Source organism: Lactuca serriola, chromosome 2, assembly GCF_051521515.1.
Source record: "Lactuca serriola cultivar US96UC23 chromosome 2, Lser_US96UC23_V15, whole genome shotgun sequence".
Taxonomy (NCBI): Eukaryota; Viridiplantae; Streptophyta; class Magnoliopsida; order Asterales; family Asteraceae; genus Lactuca; species Lactuca serriola.
In genome coordinates this window covers 221,512,107-221,533,737 of record NC_136409.1, presented here as the reverse complement: position 1 = coordinate 221,533,737, position 21,631 = coordinate 221,512,107, and positions in this window count along the sequence as shown.

Genomic DNA, 21,631 nt, shown 5'->3' with positions numbered 1-21,631 from the left:
AATGATATCTGTACTAAACTAATGTCGAAAGAACTCAACATTAGTCTTATAATGACCGCATCGTCGATACCTTTCTAATGATATATACATATGTATATATATGTGTACGTATACATGATTTATACTTTATTTTAATACGTAAATATGCTATTATAATTTGTAACTCGTTCATACGAACTCCGTTTTTGACGTTCTTTATATCCACGCGTAGGTGAAGACGTAGTCTATAACTTTCGTTTAGACTCCGTCGGCTAATTTTGACTTTATTTTTAAAGTTATATTTTTAACAAGCCGGGACATGATTGGTCTGTTTAAAATCTCATAACTTCTTCATACGAAGTCAGATTTGGGCGTTCTTTTTATCGATGTTCTTAGTTTAACATATTCTACGACTTTCGTTTAGATCACTAAGGCTAAATCTCGCTCTATCGTAAATTCACTATTCACGCTTCTCGGTATCGTGCCGGTTTTGTCGTGAAACTTCGACGGGTCATAACTTCTTCGTTATAACTCGGATTTCGGCGTTCCTTATATGCACGGAAACCTTGAGACATATTCTACAACTTTATGTAGAGATATCGGGATTATCTCACAATTTAATTTTGGCGCTCATTTTTATTCTTTATTAATTATACATTTATAATTAAATAATAAACACATATAATTCACATAATACTCAAATATTTCATCTTTATTACTTCAAAAAGAGTTACAAGAGTTGACCTATACTATTACATTGACAAAAATGCTTAGCCCTGAAACCCGGGCGTTACAATTCTCTCCCCCTTAGGATGATTCCGTCCCGGAATCATGCATCAGCAAACAGATGTGGATAGCGACTCATCATGTCATCCTCTGTTTCCCAAGTGAGATCCGGCCCATTCGGATGTTTCCATCGGACTAGCACCAAGTCGACCATCTTGCGTCGTAACTTCTTAGTCTTACGGTCAACAATTGCCTCAGGCTCTTCGATCAACCTTTTATTTTCATCCATCCTTAACTCTGAGATTGGAATTATGTCAGGAACATCTCCCGTGAATTTCCTCAAATAACACACATGGAAGGTGTTATGAATACCATTGAGTTCTTCGGGCAATTCCAGCTTGTAAGCTTGGTTCCCTATCTTCTGAAGAACTTTGAACGGTCCAATAAACCTTGGACTCAACTTTCCTCGTTTCCCAAACCGTATAAGTCCCTTCCACGGTGAGACTTTAAGCAAAACAGAATCCCCAACTTCGAAAGTTATCGGTCGTCTTTTCTTGTCAGCATAGCTCTTCTGACGATCCTGGGCTGCTAACATCCTTTCCCTAATCACCTTCAACTTCTCAGCAGTCTCATGGACTATCTCGGGGCCCATAAACTGCTTCTCTCCGGCTTCAAGCCAACAAGACGGCGTACGACACTTCTGCCCATACAAGGCTTGATAAGGAGCCATCTTGATGCTCGAGTGAAAACGATTGTTGTAGGAAAATTCTACCAGAGGTAAGTGCCCGTCCCAATTCCCTTGGAATTCGAGGGTACATGCTCTCAGCATATCTTCCAGCGTCTGAATCGTTCTTTCGCTCTGACCATCAGTTTGCGGATGATAAGCAGTACTCAAACACAACTTTGTACCTAACTCCTCTTGTAGACTCCTCCAAAACCTTGATGTGAAACGACTATCACGATTTGATACAATCGTAAGAGGGACACCGTGAAGTCTTATAATTTCCTTCACGTAAGCATTTGCGAGCTTATCCATAGACCATTTCTCGTTGGCTGCTATGAAGTGTGCACTCTTGGTGAAACGATCCACGACTACCCAAATCATGTCGTGACCGTTCTTCGTCCTGGGCAGTTTAGTCACAAAATCCATGGTGATGTCTTCCCATTTACCCATGGGTACAGGTAAAGGTTCCAAACTCCCATACGGTTTCTGATGTTGTGCCTTAACCCTCGCACATGTTACGCACTCGGCCACATACTTCGCAACATCGAGCTTCATCGTCGGCCACCAGTAGTAGGGTTTTAGGTCCCTATACATTTTAGTGCTACCGGGATGAATCGAGTACATGGTCTTGTGTGCTTCTTCCATCAGAAGATCTCTTATTCCTCCCGTCTTAGGTACCCAAATTCGATCTTGGAATACCTTCAGTCCTCGACTGTTTGTACCAAACACTAACGTTCTTCCCAAACGTTCTTCCTTTCGGTCATTTTTCTCTAAAGCTTTTTCTTGAGCTTTCCTGATACTTTCCACAATCGTCGAGACGACTTCAATTCTTAACGCTCTTGGCCTTTTCCTTTCCAGATTGACTTTCCGACTGAGAGCATCAGCAACAATATTTGCTTTACCTGGGTGGTAAAGTATCTCACAGTCGTAGTCCTTGAGAAGTTCTAGCCAGCGTCGTTGCCTCATGTTCAACTCCTTCTGATTAAAGAGATACTGGAGACTCTTATGATCAGTGAAGAGCTTGCACTTCGTGCCGTAGAGGTAATGCCTCCATATCTTTAAGGCAAAAACTACCGCTGCCAACTCCAGATCATGAGTGGGGTAGTTCTTTTCGTGCTCTTTCAATTGTCGAGATGCGTATGCTATCACCTTTTCTCTTTGGGTCAGAACACAACCCAACCCGACTCTAGAAGCGTCGCTATAAACCGCGAAATGTTCGACTCCATCGGGTAGAGAAAGTATCGGTGCTTCACATAACTTCTTCTTTAGCTTCTCGAATGCCTCATCGTGTTTCTCACTCCACGTATACGTAGCTCCTTTTTGAGTCAAAGCTGTTAATGGAGCAGCTATCGAAGAAAAGCCTTGGATAAATCGTCGATAATATCCGGCTAATCCTAGAAAGCTTCGAATCTCCGTGGGACTCTTTGGACATTCCCACTTCATTACAGCCTCGATCTTTGCGGGGTCAACCATTATTCCCTCCTGGTTAACAACATGACCCAAGAATTGGACTTCCCGTATCCAAAAGTCGCATTTGGAGAACTTTGCAAAAAGCTTCTCCTTCTTCAACACTTCTAATACTTCCCGTAGATGCTTGCCATGCTCCTCTTGGCTTTTCGAGTAGATGAGAATGTCGTCGATGAACACTATCACGGATTTATCGAGGAATGGTTTACAAACCCTATTCATCAAATCCATGAATGCTGCAGGAGCATTGGTTAGCCCGAATGACATAACCAAGAACTCGTAGTGTCCATATCTCGTTCTGAATGCAGTCTTCTCAATATCCTGCTTTCTCACCTTTAGCTGATGATATCCTGACCTAAGATCGATCTTTGAGAAGTAGCTCGAACCTTGCAGCTGATCGAATAGGTCATCAATCCTCGGCAATGGATACTTGTTCTTCACCGTTGCCTTATTCAGCTCTCGGTAGTCTATACACATTCTCATACTTCCGTCCTTCTTCTTCACGAATAACACCGGAGCTCCCCAGGGTGATGAACTAGGTCGAATAAAACCGTTGTCCAACAGCTCCTGAAGTTGCGTCATGAGCTCCTTCATCTCCGTCGGTGCTAATCGGTAAGGTGCCTTTGCTATCGGTGTTGTTCCTGGTAACAAGTCTATACGAAACTCCACTTGCCTATCAGGTGGTAATCCGGGAAGATCTTCGGGAAAGACTTCCGGATAATCACACACAACCAGTATATTCTACACCTCTTTCTTCTCCTTCTTGGCATCGATTACGAATGCCAAGTATGATGCACATCCTTTGGACAAAAATTTCCTGGCTTTCATCAGGGAGATGATTCCAGAATTCACTATGCGTTTGTCCCCATACACCATAAATGATTCTTTTCCGGGTGGGTTTACCTTTACTATCTTCTTTCGGCATTGAATCTCAGCATCGTTGGCGCTGAGCCAATCTATACCCAAAACGATGTCGAAACCGTTTAACTCTATGGGTAATAGCTCTTCGTGGAATTCGTTTCCGTTTAGGTCAATGACGATGTTCCTAATACGATTACTAAGAGGTACGAATTTGCCACTGGCAACTTCTACAATCAGGGCATTATCTAGTTTTTCTACAGGCAATGCTAATTTCCCACCAAATTTATGCGACACAAAGGAGTAGTTGGCTCCGGAATCAAATAGTATATTTGCAGGCAAACCATTTACAAGAAAGGTACCTGAAGTGACGTCTGTTGCCTCCTTTGCAGCCTCGAGCGTCATCTGGAAGGCTCTCGCCTTCGGCTTCGGTGGTATGTTGGGTCTTCCTGTCTCCTTCTTATTCGGGCAGTCCTTCAAAATGTGCCCTTCTTCATTGCACCCATAACAAGCTTTCTGGTTGAGGGTGCATTCATTGGCGTAGTGCCCAGGCTTTCCGCACTTGTAACAAGTGACCCCTCCGTCACACTTCCCAAAGTGCTTCTTCTTGCACTTGTCACACCACTTCGCTTCTGATCCTCCTCCCCTCGAACCAGACTTCGAGAATCTACTCTTCTTGTTGGACTTCGAGGATCCATTGAACTTCCGTTTCTCACCAACCTCAGCCCTCTCCAGACCTCTTTCCTTTTGTTGGGTCTCCACGTTCTTAGCTGCTCGAACAACTGATTTCAGAGTGGTTGCCATCTTGACTGTTGGGCCAAAGTCAGTCGGCAGTCCGTTTGCGAATTTCTCAATTTTGGAAAGTTCGGTTGGCACTAGGTATGGAAACAACTTCATCTTTTCTGTAAATGCAGCAGCATAGTCATCGATGCTCATTCTCCCCTTCTTCAAATTTTGGAACTCATTGTTCAGATCAATCAGGTCTATCTCTGAACAGTACTGCGCCTTCAGTTGTTCCAAGAACTCATCCCATGACATTTTCATAGCTTCTCCCCGTGGCATTGTATCTGCCAATAGCTTCCACCAGCTCAAGACTCCAGTTTTCAATTGTCTCACAGCGAAGACAGTCTTCTGCTTCTCGCTGCAGTCGCAGCTCTCAAACACCATCTCCATCTCGGAGATCCGGTCCATAATCTCAACAGGCTTTGGGCTTCCTGAGAGACTTGGTGGTTTCGCACCCAAGAAATTTTTGTACATCCGCCCATCCTTGTTGTTTCTCCCTTCTGGGCCATCCTTTTGCTCACCTTGAGTCCCTACTTGACTCACTTGGCGGCTATAGTTCCCTTCCTCAGATGGCTCGGGAACTGGCTCCGTCGGTTCAACATGTATGGTAGGTTCGTCCCTATTTTCGTGGAGCATCCGTCTCATTTCTTCCCTTTGTTCAGCTAGCATAGCCTGAATCATGGCTTGAACTCCAGCCATGGTGACTGGCTCAGGTGCAACTTCTTCAACAATAGGTATTTGCTGAACCACTGGGGGTTGGTTCCTACCTCCATTTGCGTTCACGTTTCCGCTACGGGTCCTTGCCATCTTGATCTATACGCCGAATAAGGTGAATTTAGATCTTTATTTAGGATAGACGTTTTAAATCGTCCTTATCACTCCGAAACGTTTACATGCTAGTTCTAATATCGTAGTCGTACGTTTAGAATCCTAAACACATAAGGTTTCCAGATCCGGTCGGCAACAGACCATAGATCCGAACAATTAACAGCATATTATGCACAAAGCATTTAGCACATAAAAGCATTTTAGGCACAATTCCTAAAATAAGCTAGTGCTCCCACCTCACAATCATCGCTTAGCATTCTAAGTTTAAGTCTAGAAATCCTACAAATTCCTAGTTCGCTTAAACTAATGCTCTGATACCAACTGTGACATCCCCAAAATCACGGCCAGAAAAGACCGGTTTGTTTATGCTTTGTTTAAAAATCAGAGTTACATTTTAAATGAAAGTGTTGCGGAATTTGTCCCAAAACAAAAATATGATAAAGATTTATCAAAAGCATTTCCATAGAAATGTATTTCATTAAAAGACTCGGGATGTCATGTTCGTACAGATCAAAAGCATAAACAGTACAATATAAGCCTTACTACATTATTTCATATCTACAGGCCTATATCCGTAATCCCTCGTCCAAAACATCACACCTATGCTCATGCGCCACTACCTGTAATACATAAAACTGAGTGGGTCTGGCTTGGGAGCCTGGTGAGCACATAGGATTTTCAACCCACAATAAATAAGTTTATTAATTTCATCAATCAACAATAACCCGATTACCCGTTCCCGTTATCCTCACTTTACGTCCCTAAACACCTATCATAAGGGACCTAGCCTAAGGATCATCATCGGGACGGACACTACTGCTAAGGGGATTCCTCAGCAATAAATGTCCTAAAGGCAACCATGTGGGGGATGGAGTACACCGGTGAACATATCGTTCACAAACACCTACAGGTTGCGAGCCTGCTAGTGTTCCACCGGACTGTCTAGAAGAATCTGTGGTCGTCATCCATACTCCGCTAGATGACAGAATCAACAACATCAACATCGAGGCCTCTCATCATTTTATCACACATCACCTATTGCATCTACCCATGTTTTACCCCAACATTTTCGTAGATATAAAATACATATACAGTTTAAATCATTGAAAACATGTATAACAACGTTCATCTAGCATAGATAGCAAGTATTCAGATAATATGCACACATAGCATGTAATTTATATAAAATACTTCATATCTATGTGTAAGTTGAAAGTAACTATGCACTCACTTGTTAAGGTGATGATTCCAAAATCGGGCAGCGCTTGCTTTTAACGATTCTATTTTCCTTCGACGAAACCTAGCATTATTATCGCTAAATTTTAGTCTAATATTTACCGTGACCAACTATTAGTCTTAGTATTATTATTATTATATAAACGTTAAACAATATTTTCCAACCACTATGTACAGACAGGGGCTAGACATAAAACACCGGAGGGCAGGACCATTTTGGCATATAGCACATCTGAAATCCAACAACTCTATGCGGCCCTTTAAACCAGATTCCCCGTACCGCGAGTAGTTAAAAAAAATATTATAACGACACTTATATAAGTTATAATAATAGCTCAATTATTTATTATAAGTTCATAATAACAATACTAATTTTAAATATAAGCTATATTAAAATAAGGTAAGCATAACTTACTTACAAGGGGGTTTTAGCTAGGAGTCGGGCTCTGCAGGGGCAGAACTTCATCGCTGTATCTTTCTAAGAAAGATTCGTGCAGCGCTTCAGCGCTCACCTTATACTAAGCTACAGAAAGAGAAGTCGAATCACGAGGGACCGAAATGCTCGGGGGATAAGGAGAGAAAGACTCTTGAATCAAGAGAATGGTGCAAGAAATATGAGAGCCCAAGGCTCTTATTTATACTAATTGAATTTTCAAAAACTACCCTCCATAATTACTTAATGACCTTTTAGTTATATAAACAACTAAACACCCCTCTATAATACTATTATAAATGGATTTAATGATATCTGTACTAAACTAATGTCGAAAGAACTCAACATTAGTCTTATAATGACCGCATCGTCGATACCTTTCTAATGATATATACATATGTATATATATGTGTACGTATACATGATTTATACTTTATTTTAATACGTAAATATGCTATTATAATTTGTAACTCGTTCATACGAACTCCGTTTTTGACGTTCTTTATATCCACGCGTAGGTGAAGACGTAGTCTACAACTTTCGTTTAGACTCCGTCGGCTAATTTTGACTTTATTTTTAAAGTTATATTTTTAACAAGCCGGGACAGGATTGGTCTGTTTAAAATCTCATAACTTCTTCATACGAAGTCAGATTTGGGCGTTCTTTTTATCGATGTTCTTAGTTTAACATATTCTACGACTTTCGTTTAGATCACTAAGGCTAAATCTCGCTCTATCGTAAATTCACTATTCACGCTTCTCGGTATCGTGCCGGTTTTGTCGTGAAACTTCGACGGGTCATAACTTCTTCGTTATAACTCGGATTTCGGCGTTCCTTATATGCACGGAAACCTTGAGACATATTCTACAACTTTATGTAGAGATATCGGGATTATCTCACACTTTAATTTTGACGCTCATTTTTATTCTTTATTAATTATACATTTATAATTAAATAATAAACACATATAATTCACATAATACTCAAATATTTCATCTTTATTACTTCAAAAAGAGTTACAAGAGTTGACCTAGACTATTACATTGACAAAAATGCTTAGCCCTGAAACCCGGGCGTTACAAAGTGTAAGTATTTTGTAGCTGTTTATGGTCAGTGACTTTGTTTCCCTTCAAAGCAACAATGTGATCGAGGGTTGGAAGCTTTTTGTTCGGTATGAAACTCTATGAGGATAGTTTGGTGGCAGTTTGGTATGGAAGGTCTGATCGGGGGTAGGTGGGGTCAGACCATTGAGACCTTAGATTTCAGAATTCAGGAGAGATAGGATTGGGTTTTGTTCAAGGAATTGTGGTTTCGTTCTTCTTCGGACTTGAAGAACTATTCTAAGTGTGGTTTCAGTAAATTTGGATAGGCCGTGGTACGTTCAGAACTGGAAGTGTTATGTTTGGTCAGTTATTCGTTGAGTATTGGGCATGTGGTTGTTTTAGTGAGAGCGGTCTGTCAGGGATTCAGAACATCATATATTTCAGGTCTCAGAAAGGTAGAAGTGGGTTGCAAGGGCTGAAGGTTTGGATGTTGTCTTCGGGATAGAAGTTTCGGGTTGGGATTTCGGTTGTCTTGGGAAGATTGTCTTATGCGTAGAATTTTGATTGTTTCCCTTAGGTGGGTTGTTTTGTTATGAGTGGCAGTAAGGAGCGATTTCAAGGACGAAATATAATTTAAGTGGGGAAGAGTTCTAACACCCGGTATCTAGAAGGTTAATTGTGGAAAGATTGACAATTTCAAGTCGAAATCGGCGAGTTGGAGGAGCCAACTCGGAGAGTTGAAGATGATGAATCGCAAGGATTTAAGGGGTCTACTCGACGAGTTGAGGAGTCTAAACTCGTTGAGTAGAGGTGGTTTTGGACGCGAGATTAATGAGCCAACTCGACGAGTTGGGCACTGTTTGAGAAACCCTAATTTTTGGGGTTTTGCACCCTATTTAAACACCTTAAGTTCCAGGTCTTGGCCTCATTTCCATCCTCCATAACCCCTAAACATAATCTCGAAACCCTAGAGCCTCCAAGAGTGTTGTGAGTCCATTGTGTGTGTTTTCTTGTGTGTTTGAAGCTCATTCAAGGAGGAGAAGCTTGGTGCAAGGTAGTGGTTCAAGAAGGAGCTCATAGATCTTGATTCTCTGCCCCATTTCTAGATCATTTTAGGTATAAAGTTCTAACCTTGCTTAGTATTGGCTTAGATCTCTTCTTGAATTTATTTGTATGCTTTTAGCCATGGTTGGGTGATATTTGAGGAAATAGAAGTCCAAAGTGTTTATCCTTTCCAGATCTATGATCTTCATTAGCTCTTTTGGCATAAAGGTGCCAACTTTATGGTCCTAAGGGCTTCATGCCATCATTAAATCCTTCTTTTGGTCTCTTTTAAGCTTTTGAGCTTCTTCTAAGCATGAATAAGTGTAAAGTTTGAAACTTTACACGGCTATCTAGCGTTACATGATCATATTTATATCTTGAAGTTGTGTCCTTGTGGATTAAGTACTTAATGATTAAGGTCCTTACCCTTTTAAGTTTAGGGTTTGGGTTTTGAAACCATTTTGGTGGTTCTTAGGGGTAAAGATGGAAACTTTACTCTTCTTAAGGCTATTTCAATTAAGATTTGAGTGGGAAAAGCTATTAGTTTCGAATATATTGTCTTAATGGGTTGAGTTGTTTGGTCCCGGGTGAACTCGACGAGTTAGAGGGGCCAACTCGGCGAGTTGTTTTGGTTTTCCCTGATTCTGAGTTGGTGAGGGTCCACTCGGCTAGTTGATTAGACAACTCGGCGAGTTGGACCAGTTTCTTCCCGACTTTACGGTTGTGAAAGGAACTCAGTGAGTTGAAGGATAAAACTTGACGAGTTGGGTCAACTCAGGCCATTGACTTTGACTTTTGACTTATGCCTTTGATCAAGTTTATCCCACGGGGTGTTTGAAGCAATTTGAATTGGAAAATGTGGGCTTAGGATAAGGCTCGTATGGGATTTGGCCTAATTTGGAAAATTAGGCCATTACTGGGCTTTCATGGATTTTGTGGTTTTGGATCTTCTTGGATGTGGGCTTGGGCCTTAGTTATGAAACTTAATAGGCTAGGGGTAAAATGGTCATTTTACCCCAAGTATGGATTGTGGTTCATGGTTTGGAACCCAAATTGCAAATTGGGTGATATTTTGGTATTGTTAGCTCGAGGAGTTGTCAAGGCAGCAGCTAGGGATTTCTTGTAGTGAGCTTTTGCATTCAAGGTGAGTTTCCTTACCAGGTTTAGCGGGTCGAAGGCACCAATGTTGGCCCATGTTTATGTTATTTTGATATGTTTATATGCTTTTGGACTAAGGTCCGATGTCAGGCGAAGCACGATGACTATTTATATGTTGTGTATATTACATGTGTATGTGTTTATATGCTTTCCGAGCTCAGCTCGATGACCGGGTAGGGCCTTATGACTAAGCGGGGCCCACTATATGTTTATTGTATGTATTGTATGTAGTATTTGGGGAACTCACTAAGCTTTGTGCTTACGGTTTTCAGTTTATGTTTCAGGTACTCCAATTTTCAAATGAAAGGGGCTTGAGAGGATCGCAGTGCATACACCTGTGTTTCCCACAATATGTGATCTTTGGGAATGAACTCTGATAATAGTTTTATTTAAATGCTTTTCAATGTGAGACAAAGTTACAATGGTGTTTTGAATATAATAAAAATGAATTTTTTAACCTTGATTTTTGGGATGTTACACTAGTTTTAGGCCATGGCCCGTTTAGGATAGTTGGGATTAGTTTCCTTCATGGGCCTTGTCCGTCATGGAATGGGCCTTAGGTGGAAACGTTGGGCCTTTTAGGCCTTATGGCTCGTTATTGATTTTGGACCAAGGGTAGTTGGGCGCATTAAAGGAGTAAGGCATTTGGGCCTTATTTGAAGAGCTTGGACTTAGGGATTTTTGGCCCATGAGTGGGTTCGTATCATAATTCTAATTAGGGTAAATTGTATATTTACAGTGTGAGATTTTCGAACCATAGTCAATCAGTTATTATTTATCATCAGTCTGAGGTGAGTCTTCCCATTGTATCAATAGGTCGTAGGCACCAATGTCGGCCCATTACCTGACATGTGGATTGACAGTTGTTTATGTATTTAATTGTCTGAAGGCCCCAGGGGTAGCGCGTGACACTTGTATGGATACCATGGGGGTAGCCCGTGGCACTTGGATATCATACCATGGGGTAGCCCATGACACTTAGATATCAGACCATGGGGGTAGCCCATGGCATTCCAGGTAAAGACCATGGGGGTAGCCCATGGCAACTATATGTATGTTGCATGGTATTTTATGGTTGTATGTTATGTGATATTTTGGGAACTCACTAAGCTTTTGTTTACAGTTTATTTGGGTGTTTTCTAGTACTTCCGGTAATAAAGGGAAGAGCCCAACTTGATGGCGCATCATTTACTCTCCAGCATTTTCCATATTTATTGATATTGATACTCTGATATTTTGACATGATATGATGTAATGGGTTTATGGAATCACATTATGATTGTAATTCCTATTTTAAAAATGAAAATTTTTATCTGGTTTTTGGGTTGTTACAAGGGAGGTGTTAGAGTTTGAGGGTGTGCAAACCCTAGCTCCCACTTTCCATAAATAGAGGCACAAACCCCAGAAATTAGATTTAATCACTTCGAGGCCACCATGTCATGGCGCTCAAGGAATGATACACAATTTTTACCGCAATGGCCACGTCCTGGCACATTCTTCACCACATCATGGCTACCATAAATCCACATTTTAACTCTTTAAATTGCCCAAAACATAATGAAACATTTACCTAGAGTTGATGTTACATTTGATATTGAATGTTTCACTTGGTGGTGGGTAGCACTAGCTTTTCGTCTGAGAGAGTTTTGGTATTTTCGGCTTTGACCGTGAGATGAGTCTTCTGACTATACTATGTAGGATGTTAGGCTGTCTTTGTAACTTTTGCAAGAAATATTATCGATGGATTACAACACTTGTATGGAAGATTGTGTGAAACATCTCAAAAATACGGTCCAAAAATTTCGTTTTTAAATCATTAATAAAACCATAAATATCATCATCATCATATAAAAATCATAAACCATGTATCTCAAAATAAAGTAATATATGCCATCATATCAAAATCTCATATCAAATATCATAGTAAACCTCCCAGGCTAGAAAATTGTGGTGTGTGCCATGCGATCATCCCGAGCCCTTCCCTTTGCTAGCTGAAGTACCTGAAACCAAAATGAAAACTGTAACCACGAAGCTTAGTGAGTCTCCCCAAACTACCACATACCATACACATAATATGTATAACATATAACATAAACTTTGGGACATCGCCCAGTTGCATCCAGACGAACCCGACATCGGCTTACCCGACATCGGACTCCTGCCCGGCATCGGGCTCACCCTGGCATCAGACTACATCTGGAATCGGGCTCACCCCTACATTGGGCTTACCACGGCACATACACAGCATATCATATATCATAAACACATAACATTGTTGGGTCAAAAATAGGGTTAAGAGGCTAGAGAATAGAGAGAAAGTTAGAGAGAAGAAGTGCGTGTGAGAGAGAATCTATTGTAAGGAGCATCACTCAATTTCATTAATACATCATAGATTCATCTTCTTCTTCTTCTCATTCTCTTCTATATTGATCTGACATCATCCAATTGATTGGGATTCCGCACCATCAATTGGATCTGATTGATACACAAGCAATTTTGGGGACTTACAATTGGTATCAGAGCTTGGTTGTATCAATAAATTTTTTTCAGATCTGGAGCTTATTTGATCTTATTTTGAAAAGATAATAGTGTTTTTGGATAGATCTCGCAAAAATAAGGGGGGTTACTTCTTTGCATTTTTCATAAAAACGAGTTTTTGAACGAGTATTGGAGCAAAAAAGGGTGAAAAACGTCGTTTTTTTCGCGAATTTGTTGAAGGACTTTGAAGGTGTGCGGCTCAGCAGCCTCGGTGTGCGGCCTCGGTGTGTGTGGCCGGCTCGGTGTGCGGCTCAGAGTGTGCGCCTCGGACGTTTTCGGTCTCGGTGTACGCCTCGGAGTGTTTGGCTCGGTCTCGCCTCATATTCTCGGCTCAGCTGCCCCGCTCTCGTATCAACAGCGTGTTTGGCTCGCATTTGGCTCTCCTCGCTTCGCAGCTCTAGTCTGCGCACAACAGCCTTGTATTAAAGAAATAGAAACGAAATTGAAGTTGCCAGGATTCGAACCCGGGCCTTCCCCCTACACAACCGGCGCCCTACCATCTCGACCAACTTGCTAGATGTCTACTTCCTTCGAAATTTAATCCATAATGACTCCATTTCGCCCCTACTTTCGCATTTTTGTCATTTTCAGCCCAAAATTGATTTTCCTTTAATTTTAAATTCTTTTTTCAACCAAAAAATTTAGTTTTTAATTTTTGACTTTTGACTTAAAATTTTGACTTTGACTTTTAAAAGTTGACATTTGACTTTAAATTTTGACTTTCTCGTTTGACTTTTAATTTTTCAAATTTGGCTTTTCGGTTTGACTTTTCAAGTTTGACTTTTTAAATTTGACTTTTAAGGTTGACTTTCTCGGTTTTTAAGTCAAAGGGCAATTAAAAATATAATAAATAAATAAATAAATAAATAAATAAATAAATATAAATAAAAATAATAATAAATAATAATAAAAAAAATTAAAAATTAAAAAAGAAAAAAAAAAATGAGTTCCACATCAATTCCGGTAAATGAAGTTTCATGCTCTCCATCTTGTGTTAAAACTATTAAATTTTTACGAGAATCAATAGATTTATTAAAAAGAGAAAATGAGGACCTCAAATACGAAGGCTATACTCTTAGGAAAGGACAGAAACCGTTAAAAGCTCAATTAGAAACCAAAATCAAGGATTTCCGGAAATTACAAGAAGATTACAGCAACAAGTGGGAAAATTATGATCACATTAAGAAAAAACTTGATGCTGTAACTGAAGAACATGACGCTTTGAAAATAAAGTGTGGAAAAACAGATGTTAGTTTCAAAAATTACACTGCGTCAAGTAAGACAGTCGAGTCCTTATATGAAACCCAATTAAAATTCAAAGAAAATCAAAACAAGGGTCTAGGGTATGATAGTGTTCCTCCACCTTTCAATCATAACTACACATCCATCCCTATGACACAGGACGAAATTGACAGGGAGGCACATCTTCGATATGGCAAACCAGTTAGATTTGTGTCAGGAGGTATTCAAGTTGAAGATACTAATGCTTCTACTTTATGTGCAGGTAAAGTAGCAGAGGATGAGAACAAGGAGAACACCATTGAACAAACCAACATCTCCTTGAACTCTGAATCTGTTGCTTCGAACTCAACTGCTTCTGATCAACCTGCCGTTGAGAAATACAAGCCACCAATTCCAACACAACAGAGTTCTTGTTGCAAGTGTGCATGTGGGAACAACAAGAGACAAGGCATGGATACTGTAACGCCTGTGTTTCTGGGCTTGTCATTAATGTTGATATAATAGTCTAGGTTAACCTTTGTAACCCGTTTTGAAATAATAGAAGTATATTATTTAAGTATTATGTGTTTTGTGCTTAATTGCTTAATTATGTGGTTCGATTAATTAAGAATAAAAATAAATGTCAAAATTTAAGTGTAAAATAAACTTGATATCTTTGGATAATGTTGTAGTAGTTGAAACGAGGTTTCCGAATATATAAAGAACGCCCAAATCTGACTTCGTATTAGGAAGTTACGATTTTCTGAAGTTTCGACTTAGCGGTATGCAGCCTGAAATACTCGATTTGAGATCGAGTGGTTTTTAGCCGAAACAATCTAAACGAGAATCGAAGATCTCATTGTTGGTATCGAAGCGATGAAAAGTTAGGCGAGAACGGACGTCAAACGAAGAAGTTATGAATTTATAACGAAGTTTTTCTGTCCCGGCCTACTAAAATTAAATAATAAAAATAAATCAAAATTAGCCGACGGAGTCTAAACGAAAGTTGTAGAGCGTAGTCTCACCTACGCGTGGATATAAAGAACGTCGAAAACGGAGTTGGTATGAAGAAGATATGAATTTTCGAAGTTTATTAAATAATTAATAATTAAATTTAATTATTAAATCCGGCATTATCCGAAGAGGAGTCATCGGACTCATCCGAAGTACGCCCAGCGTACTAGCGTACAGCGAAGCATGACACGCCTCGCACTCGAGTTCTTCGGATACGTAAGCAATGACGATTCTGAGGCAGTACGCCCCGCGTACTCCGAGGCTCCAGCCTCCTATAAATAGGATGCGAGGGCAGCCGACTCCTTTGCTATTTTTCTGTCTTCTCTCTCCCGTTTTGCATCGGTTTGCGTGCCAGAAGTACCCCGAAGCCCCGGTAATATTCTCGAGCCCCGAAGCAAGTCCCGAGATCCCGAAGATCCCGAGAAGTGCGATTCATGAGCCGAAGCTCTGCCCGCGAGGAGTTCGATTTTTGTAGAGATCTTCCAGATCTGCTGAGGATTACTACTTCTGCAAGCCGTAGTGCTGTCCGATCATCTTCTGATCAAGTGAGTGTATACTACCTTTCATAAACACGATAATAATACAAGTATGGTTTGAGTGTATTAAGTATATTGTGGTTTATACGTGTGAGTGTGTAGTTACTTTCTTCTAAACGCATGATTATGAAGTATTTTATACGAAATACGTGTTATGTGTATAATATTGTTGTTATATGTGTGAATGTATATTCATTCTCTTCTATCTCATAGATCTGATTTATTTTCTATGAAATACGTGTTATGTGGGTGTGCCTCATCTGTTATGTGGAATATGTATTGAATGAAAATGATATACAGGTTTTAAACTATGTATAAAAATATATATTTTTATCTACTAATATGTTGGGTAGAACATGAGTAGATAGTTGGTGTGTAATAAACAGATGAGAGGCCTCGATGTTGTTGTTGTTGTTGATCTAGTTATTCAGCGGAGTATGGATAAAGACCACAGATTCTTTCTAGACAGTCCAGTGGAACGCTAGCAGGTTCATAACCTGTAGGTGTTGTGAACGATGTGTTCACCGGTGTACTCTATCCCCCTCATGGTTGCCTTTAAGATATCTATTGTTGAGGAAACCCCTTAGCAGTAATGTCCGTCCCGATGAAAATCCTAGATTAGGTCCCTTGAGATAGATGTTATTTTAGGGACGTAAAGTGAGGATAACGGGAATGGGTAATTGGGATAGTGATTGGTTGGTGAAATTAAATATAATTTATTTATTGTGGGTTGAAAACCCTATATGCTCACCAGGCTCCCAAGCCTGACCCACTCAGTTTTATTTGTATTACTGGAAGTGGTGCAAGGGCGTAAGATGGATGAATCATCGAGTTGTTTTGTTTACAAGTCTATATATGTATATATTTGTTGAATGACTTGTAATGTTATCGTTTATGCTTTATGGTCTGTATCGGAACATGACATCCCGAGTTTTGACTATATAATGAAAATGCATCTCTTGATGAAATGCTTTGATAAATATTATTTTATCATGTTTTGTTTTGGGAACAAATTCTGCAACACTTTTAAATCAAAAGGATTTACTCTGAAATTATTTTAAAAAGCATAAATGAAATCGGTCTTTTCTGGCCGTGATTTTGGGGATGTCACAGATACTCCACCAGGGGCAGGAAGAAACAACTCCACAGTGAAGAAAAAGACATGTTTTCACTGTGGAACACCTGGACACATTGCCAGAAATTGTCCAAATCGCGCATACGTTCCCTACTACGCACATGGCTGGCAGAAAACACCAAGAGGGAGATACCCCAAAAGAAACCCTTCGAGGCCACATTCATACAATAGCGACTGGAATGCCCAGAAGGCCAAGAATCAAATCCATAAGGACAAAAATCAAAATCCCAAGGGCAAGAAGGGAATGTCGGCCAAGAAGCCAAATCCAAGAGATGCTCCCATGAAGCCAAAATCAAAGTCATCTCAATGGCCGACATCAAGTCCCAAAGCAAGTACTGAACCACCCATCAGATCGGAAAAGAAATGGGTTAAACCCAACTACAAATGGGTTCCAAAGGCCCACTCTCCCAAATCAACTAATGACTCTAATATTTCTTCATCTTCTGTTTGTGATAAACAATATATGTCATGGGAGAGAGTACCATGCAAGGATGACAAAGGTCGACCCAGTTTCAAAATGGACTGGGTTCCAAAGTCTAACTAATCCCGCTCTGTATCGGAGCAGCTATGGAGGCATATCATCAGACTTCGTTTTGTTGGTAGTGGCTGTTCCTGGCACTTGATAGGAGACATCTCTCAACTGTACAACACTCAAAACATTGTTTGGGAGAATGTGTCCTTTGCGGGAAGGGAAGAAAGGAAGTGATCACTCATGGGGTTTGTGCTTAATGGCATGAAGAATTTTCGGATCTGTTCTGAGATTACACGTGTTGTTCTCAGACCTTCCGGATGCAAATTCAATCAATGACTTACGCTTTGAGTTTTCTTCTCTATACTCCTGAGTTTTTCTTAAGCTATTTCGCTTTAAAGACAAATTTTTGTTTTAGGATAGTTTAAATTGGCGCATTTACTTTCATTTCTCTCCTATGCACAAATTTAGGGGGAGAAATAAAAACAAAACAAAAATTAGAAAATTTAAAAAAAAAAATATATATATATATATATATATATATATATATATATATATATCAAAAAAATAATATTATGTTGGTTATGGAATGTGCTTGAGGGAGGTGTTTTGGGAAGTGAGTGATAATGGGCAATCTGAGTCTGCGTAACGTACCCAAAGTTGAAGGGTCTATGCTCTGGTTTGATGCGTCGGTAGGCACGAAGAATTTAACAGACTTGACTAGGTGCAGATGAACTTAAGGAATCTATAGACTTGACAAACTTGACCTAGTTAGTTCCATTTAGCCTGACAATACGACGCTTGGATAGGTTGAGCAGGGAGATATATATATGAGAATCTACTCGTCACATTAAATGAACCCGTATCTGGAACTGTGGTTTAACTTTTCCTCCATGTGTGGATTTTGTCCTTAATTCCGGTATTGATGGGGCAACTGGTAAATTCCGATAAATTAGGTTTGTAGAAAATCATTTTTTCTTTCTGTCTGTTAGTCATATGTTACCTCCTCTGCGTGATTGGAAGAGATCCGACCTGGACTGTAACATATGCAACTCTATTTCTCTGTATATTATACATACATACATACATATATATATATATATATATATATATGAAATTCCTCTTATCTGTTAGCCATATGCTGTCTCCTTTGCGTGACTAACAATCCGACCTGGTACACAACATATGCACTATAAATGATAATACTCTGAATCTATCTTCTCCCCTAATGATGGTATGCTCATCCAATGTAAGGAGTACTCTGGAAGTCCTTGATTACCGGGGCATATCTGGAAGTGGGAAACATGTTCCAGTACAATTAAAATTGAACACTCAAAGATTGTCTATTGATCTCGCTGCTCAATTTAGGTGGACAACAATATCCCTGGTTGTCGTCAGCTGAATGGTCCTTAAGATATAGTATCTAGAAACTTAGGATCAGATATAATATCTAAGAACTCAGGATCACATTGTCTTGTCACTTATAGTATGTCCTAATTTTGTCACAATTTTTCATATTTAAGTGGACAACAATATCGGCGATTGACCAGACAAAGACGTGAAGATGGAAGGTACCGACAAGCGGATAAAAGTTGTCTAAAAACTTTGATCCCAAATCATTCTTAAAGTTAGATATCATTTTATTTTTGTTAAATTTGTTCATAGTTTTCCTCTATGCACAAACTTTAGGGGGAGAATTAAAAATAATTCAAAAATCAAACAAAAATATGAAAATTAAAAATCCAAAAAATAGTGTTATTTTTTGTTCAAAAAATCCAAAAATATTTTTGTTTCTATTTTTATTTTTCCAGAAAATATAAAAAATCCAAAAATATTTTTTGTGTGCTAATTTTTCTTTTAGTTTTGTTTTGTCTTGAAAAGTGATTTCAGGCGTAGAAGAGACTCATGGAGACTGTATTGAAGATCTTCTGAGCCAAGGCTTCATTCATGAGCATCGAAGAATTCGCATTCGAAGGAGCAAGAAATGAAGATTATTCTTTCAACATTCAATATGTCAACCCCTGAAGCATGGTGAAGCTGTACTTGAAGATTATGTGACAGATTGCATTGAAGCCTCCTCAATCAATTTGTTGCTATCTATGAACCTGCTGAAGTGATCCAAAAGATTATTTCTCTACGTTGTTCTCTCTGAATATTATCAAGCTGAAAGTGCTATCTTTCAAGAATCTTTTCATCAAGCCTCCTCACCCAACGTGCGTTCAATGTCAAATTTTGAAGAAAAACCCAACCGCTCAAGATGAATTCATTTATTGAAGATTCATATGTTCATCTTGATGCTGTGAAGAAATATGAAGATTAATGTTGAAGTCAACCTCCCAATGAAGATTAACAAGAAAAAGCCAACTACTTTTTAGGGGGAGTTTGTTGGGCCATTTAGAAAAGAAAGCTATAAACCAAGGTGGAGATTGTTGGGTCAAAAATATGGTTTATACTTTGCTTTTCTAGGAAAATATATTTTTATGTAAAGTTATATGTGTTTACGGTTTGTGTGTATAGCCGCACACCCTGTGTACGGCCGTACACAGGGTGTGCGGCTGTACACATGTGTATGGATGGAGGTCCTAATAAATAGATGTAATGGGTAGAGGAGTGTACGGTTAGAAAAGAGAAGGCTAGAAGAGAGAGAAAGTTAGAGAGAAGAAGTGTGTGTGAGAAAGAGAATCTATTGTAAGGAGCATCACTCAATTTCTTCAATACATCATAGATTCATCATCTTCTTCTTCTCATTCTCTTCTCAAGCAATTTTGGGGACTTACAAACATAAACATATAACATACATCGAGCTTACTGATAGTTAGCTTTGTTTACTTCTTTTTATAGTTTATTTTAGCATATTTCATCCATAATCTAGTTAATTTTCATGCATATTTTCCTTTTTGTTATTTTATGACTATTTCGGGCACTTTCTAGTTTCGTGAGCTTTATTGCAGATTTAATGGAGACTAGTGGAGCGGGAATGTTCGGGACGTATGGAAAGCGATGGGAATTGGTGGAAAACAAGGATCTTAGGCTTGATGGGTGGTGGAGATGATGCATGGAGCGAGCTTGATGATTATTTGAAGGCTTGGAGAGAAATCAACATTTAAATTTGCAAGATGCGGGAGTATATTCAAGCATGCATAGATTATTAATCGGGCGAGTTTATGAGCTATGAATCATTTGGAGAAGCCAAATTGGGCTTAAATTGAAGAAAACTTGAAGAAAAATGGGCTAGGAGCTGATTGGGCTCGCACTGGGCCAAGTGGGCTAAGCTATGGAGGCCCAAAACCTCAAAGATGCTACATTCAGGGACCACCCGCGCAACAGCACGCGGGTCATGCAACCTCCTGCAGGGGCAGTTTCGGAAATTCTTCTTTTGAGCTATTTGAGGAAGATTGGTGCCCATCTTTTGGAGACTCTTGGACATCCGATTTTTGGAGATTCTCTCTGGAGTTTTGAAGACTTTTGAAGGCCAAGAACACTTGAAGAACATCATATTTTTACCTCTTGATTCTTGCTTAATGTTTGGTACAATTTTCTCTAACTTTGTTTCTTTGGGTTTAGCCATGCTTGGCTAAACTAATCTTGGTTGACTTTTGGTTAATCCTTTGAACTTTTGTTGAATGTTGAAGAATCCATGAACATGTTCTTAAATCTTTATAGGAATGTTTTGTGTTTTAACATCTTATCACTACTTGTATGTTTTAGTTCATGAGTTTAAATGTGTTTGTGGTGATTAGTTGGCTAATTTCTTGATTAAGTAAAGGATCCTCAAATTAGCAAGCAACAAATGATATTTGTGTTGTTTTTGCTTCACACAATCATAAAAACATTTCCTCCAACATGGTGGTGAAAGCATTTGACCCCTCTTGGATTTGGTGACTTTTTGGTTCTTAATGCTAGTTGACTTTCACTAATTACATGCTATTTGGAATTAGTGACTTTGACTAAGGAAATTGTTATGAGCTTCTCTAGCCATTTCAACAATTAAGAAAAGTCTAGGTAATCTCAAGCTCCTTGGATTACTATAGCCAAATTAAGGATTTAAATCAAAGTATTGCACCATTGGATTCTAATGATATGTTCATCAAAAGTCAAAGTGAGGAAACTTTAAGTCAACCATCTCTCCCTTATTGATTTTACATCAAACTCTTATTTTTGTTGCATTTGTCTATTTAAATCATAGTTAATTCTAGTTTGTTTCAAGTATTTCAAAACACCAAAAAACCCCCCATTTTATTTTTATTGTCATTTTACAAGTATTTTTACAAAGAGATTTTTCATAGAGTTATAAATTGAACCAATCTCCGTGGATTCGATCCCTTTACCACTATACACTATTTTAGTGTGTAATATTTAGGGTTATTATTTGTGTTGGCCTCGACAACCACCACTTACCTCGACATCGGACCAAAGCCCGAAACACAAACAACTAACAT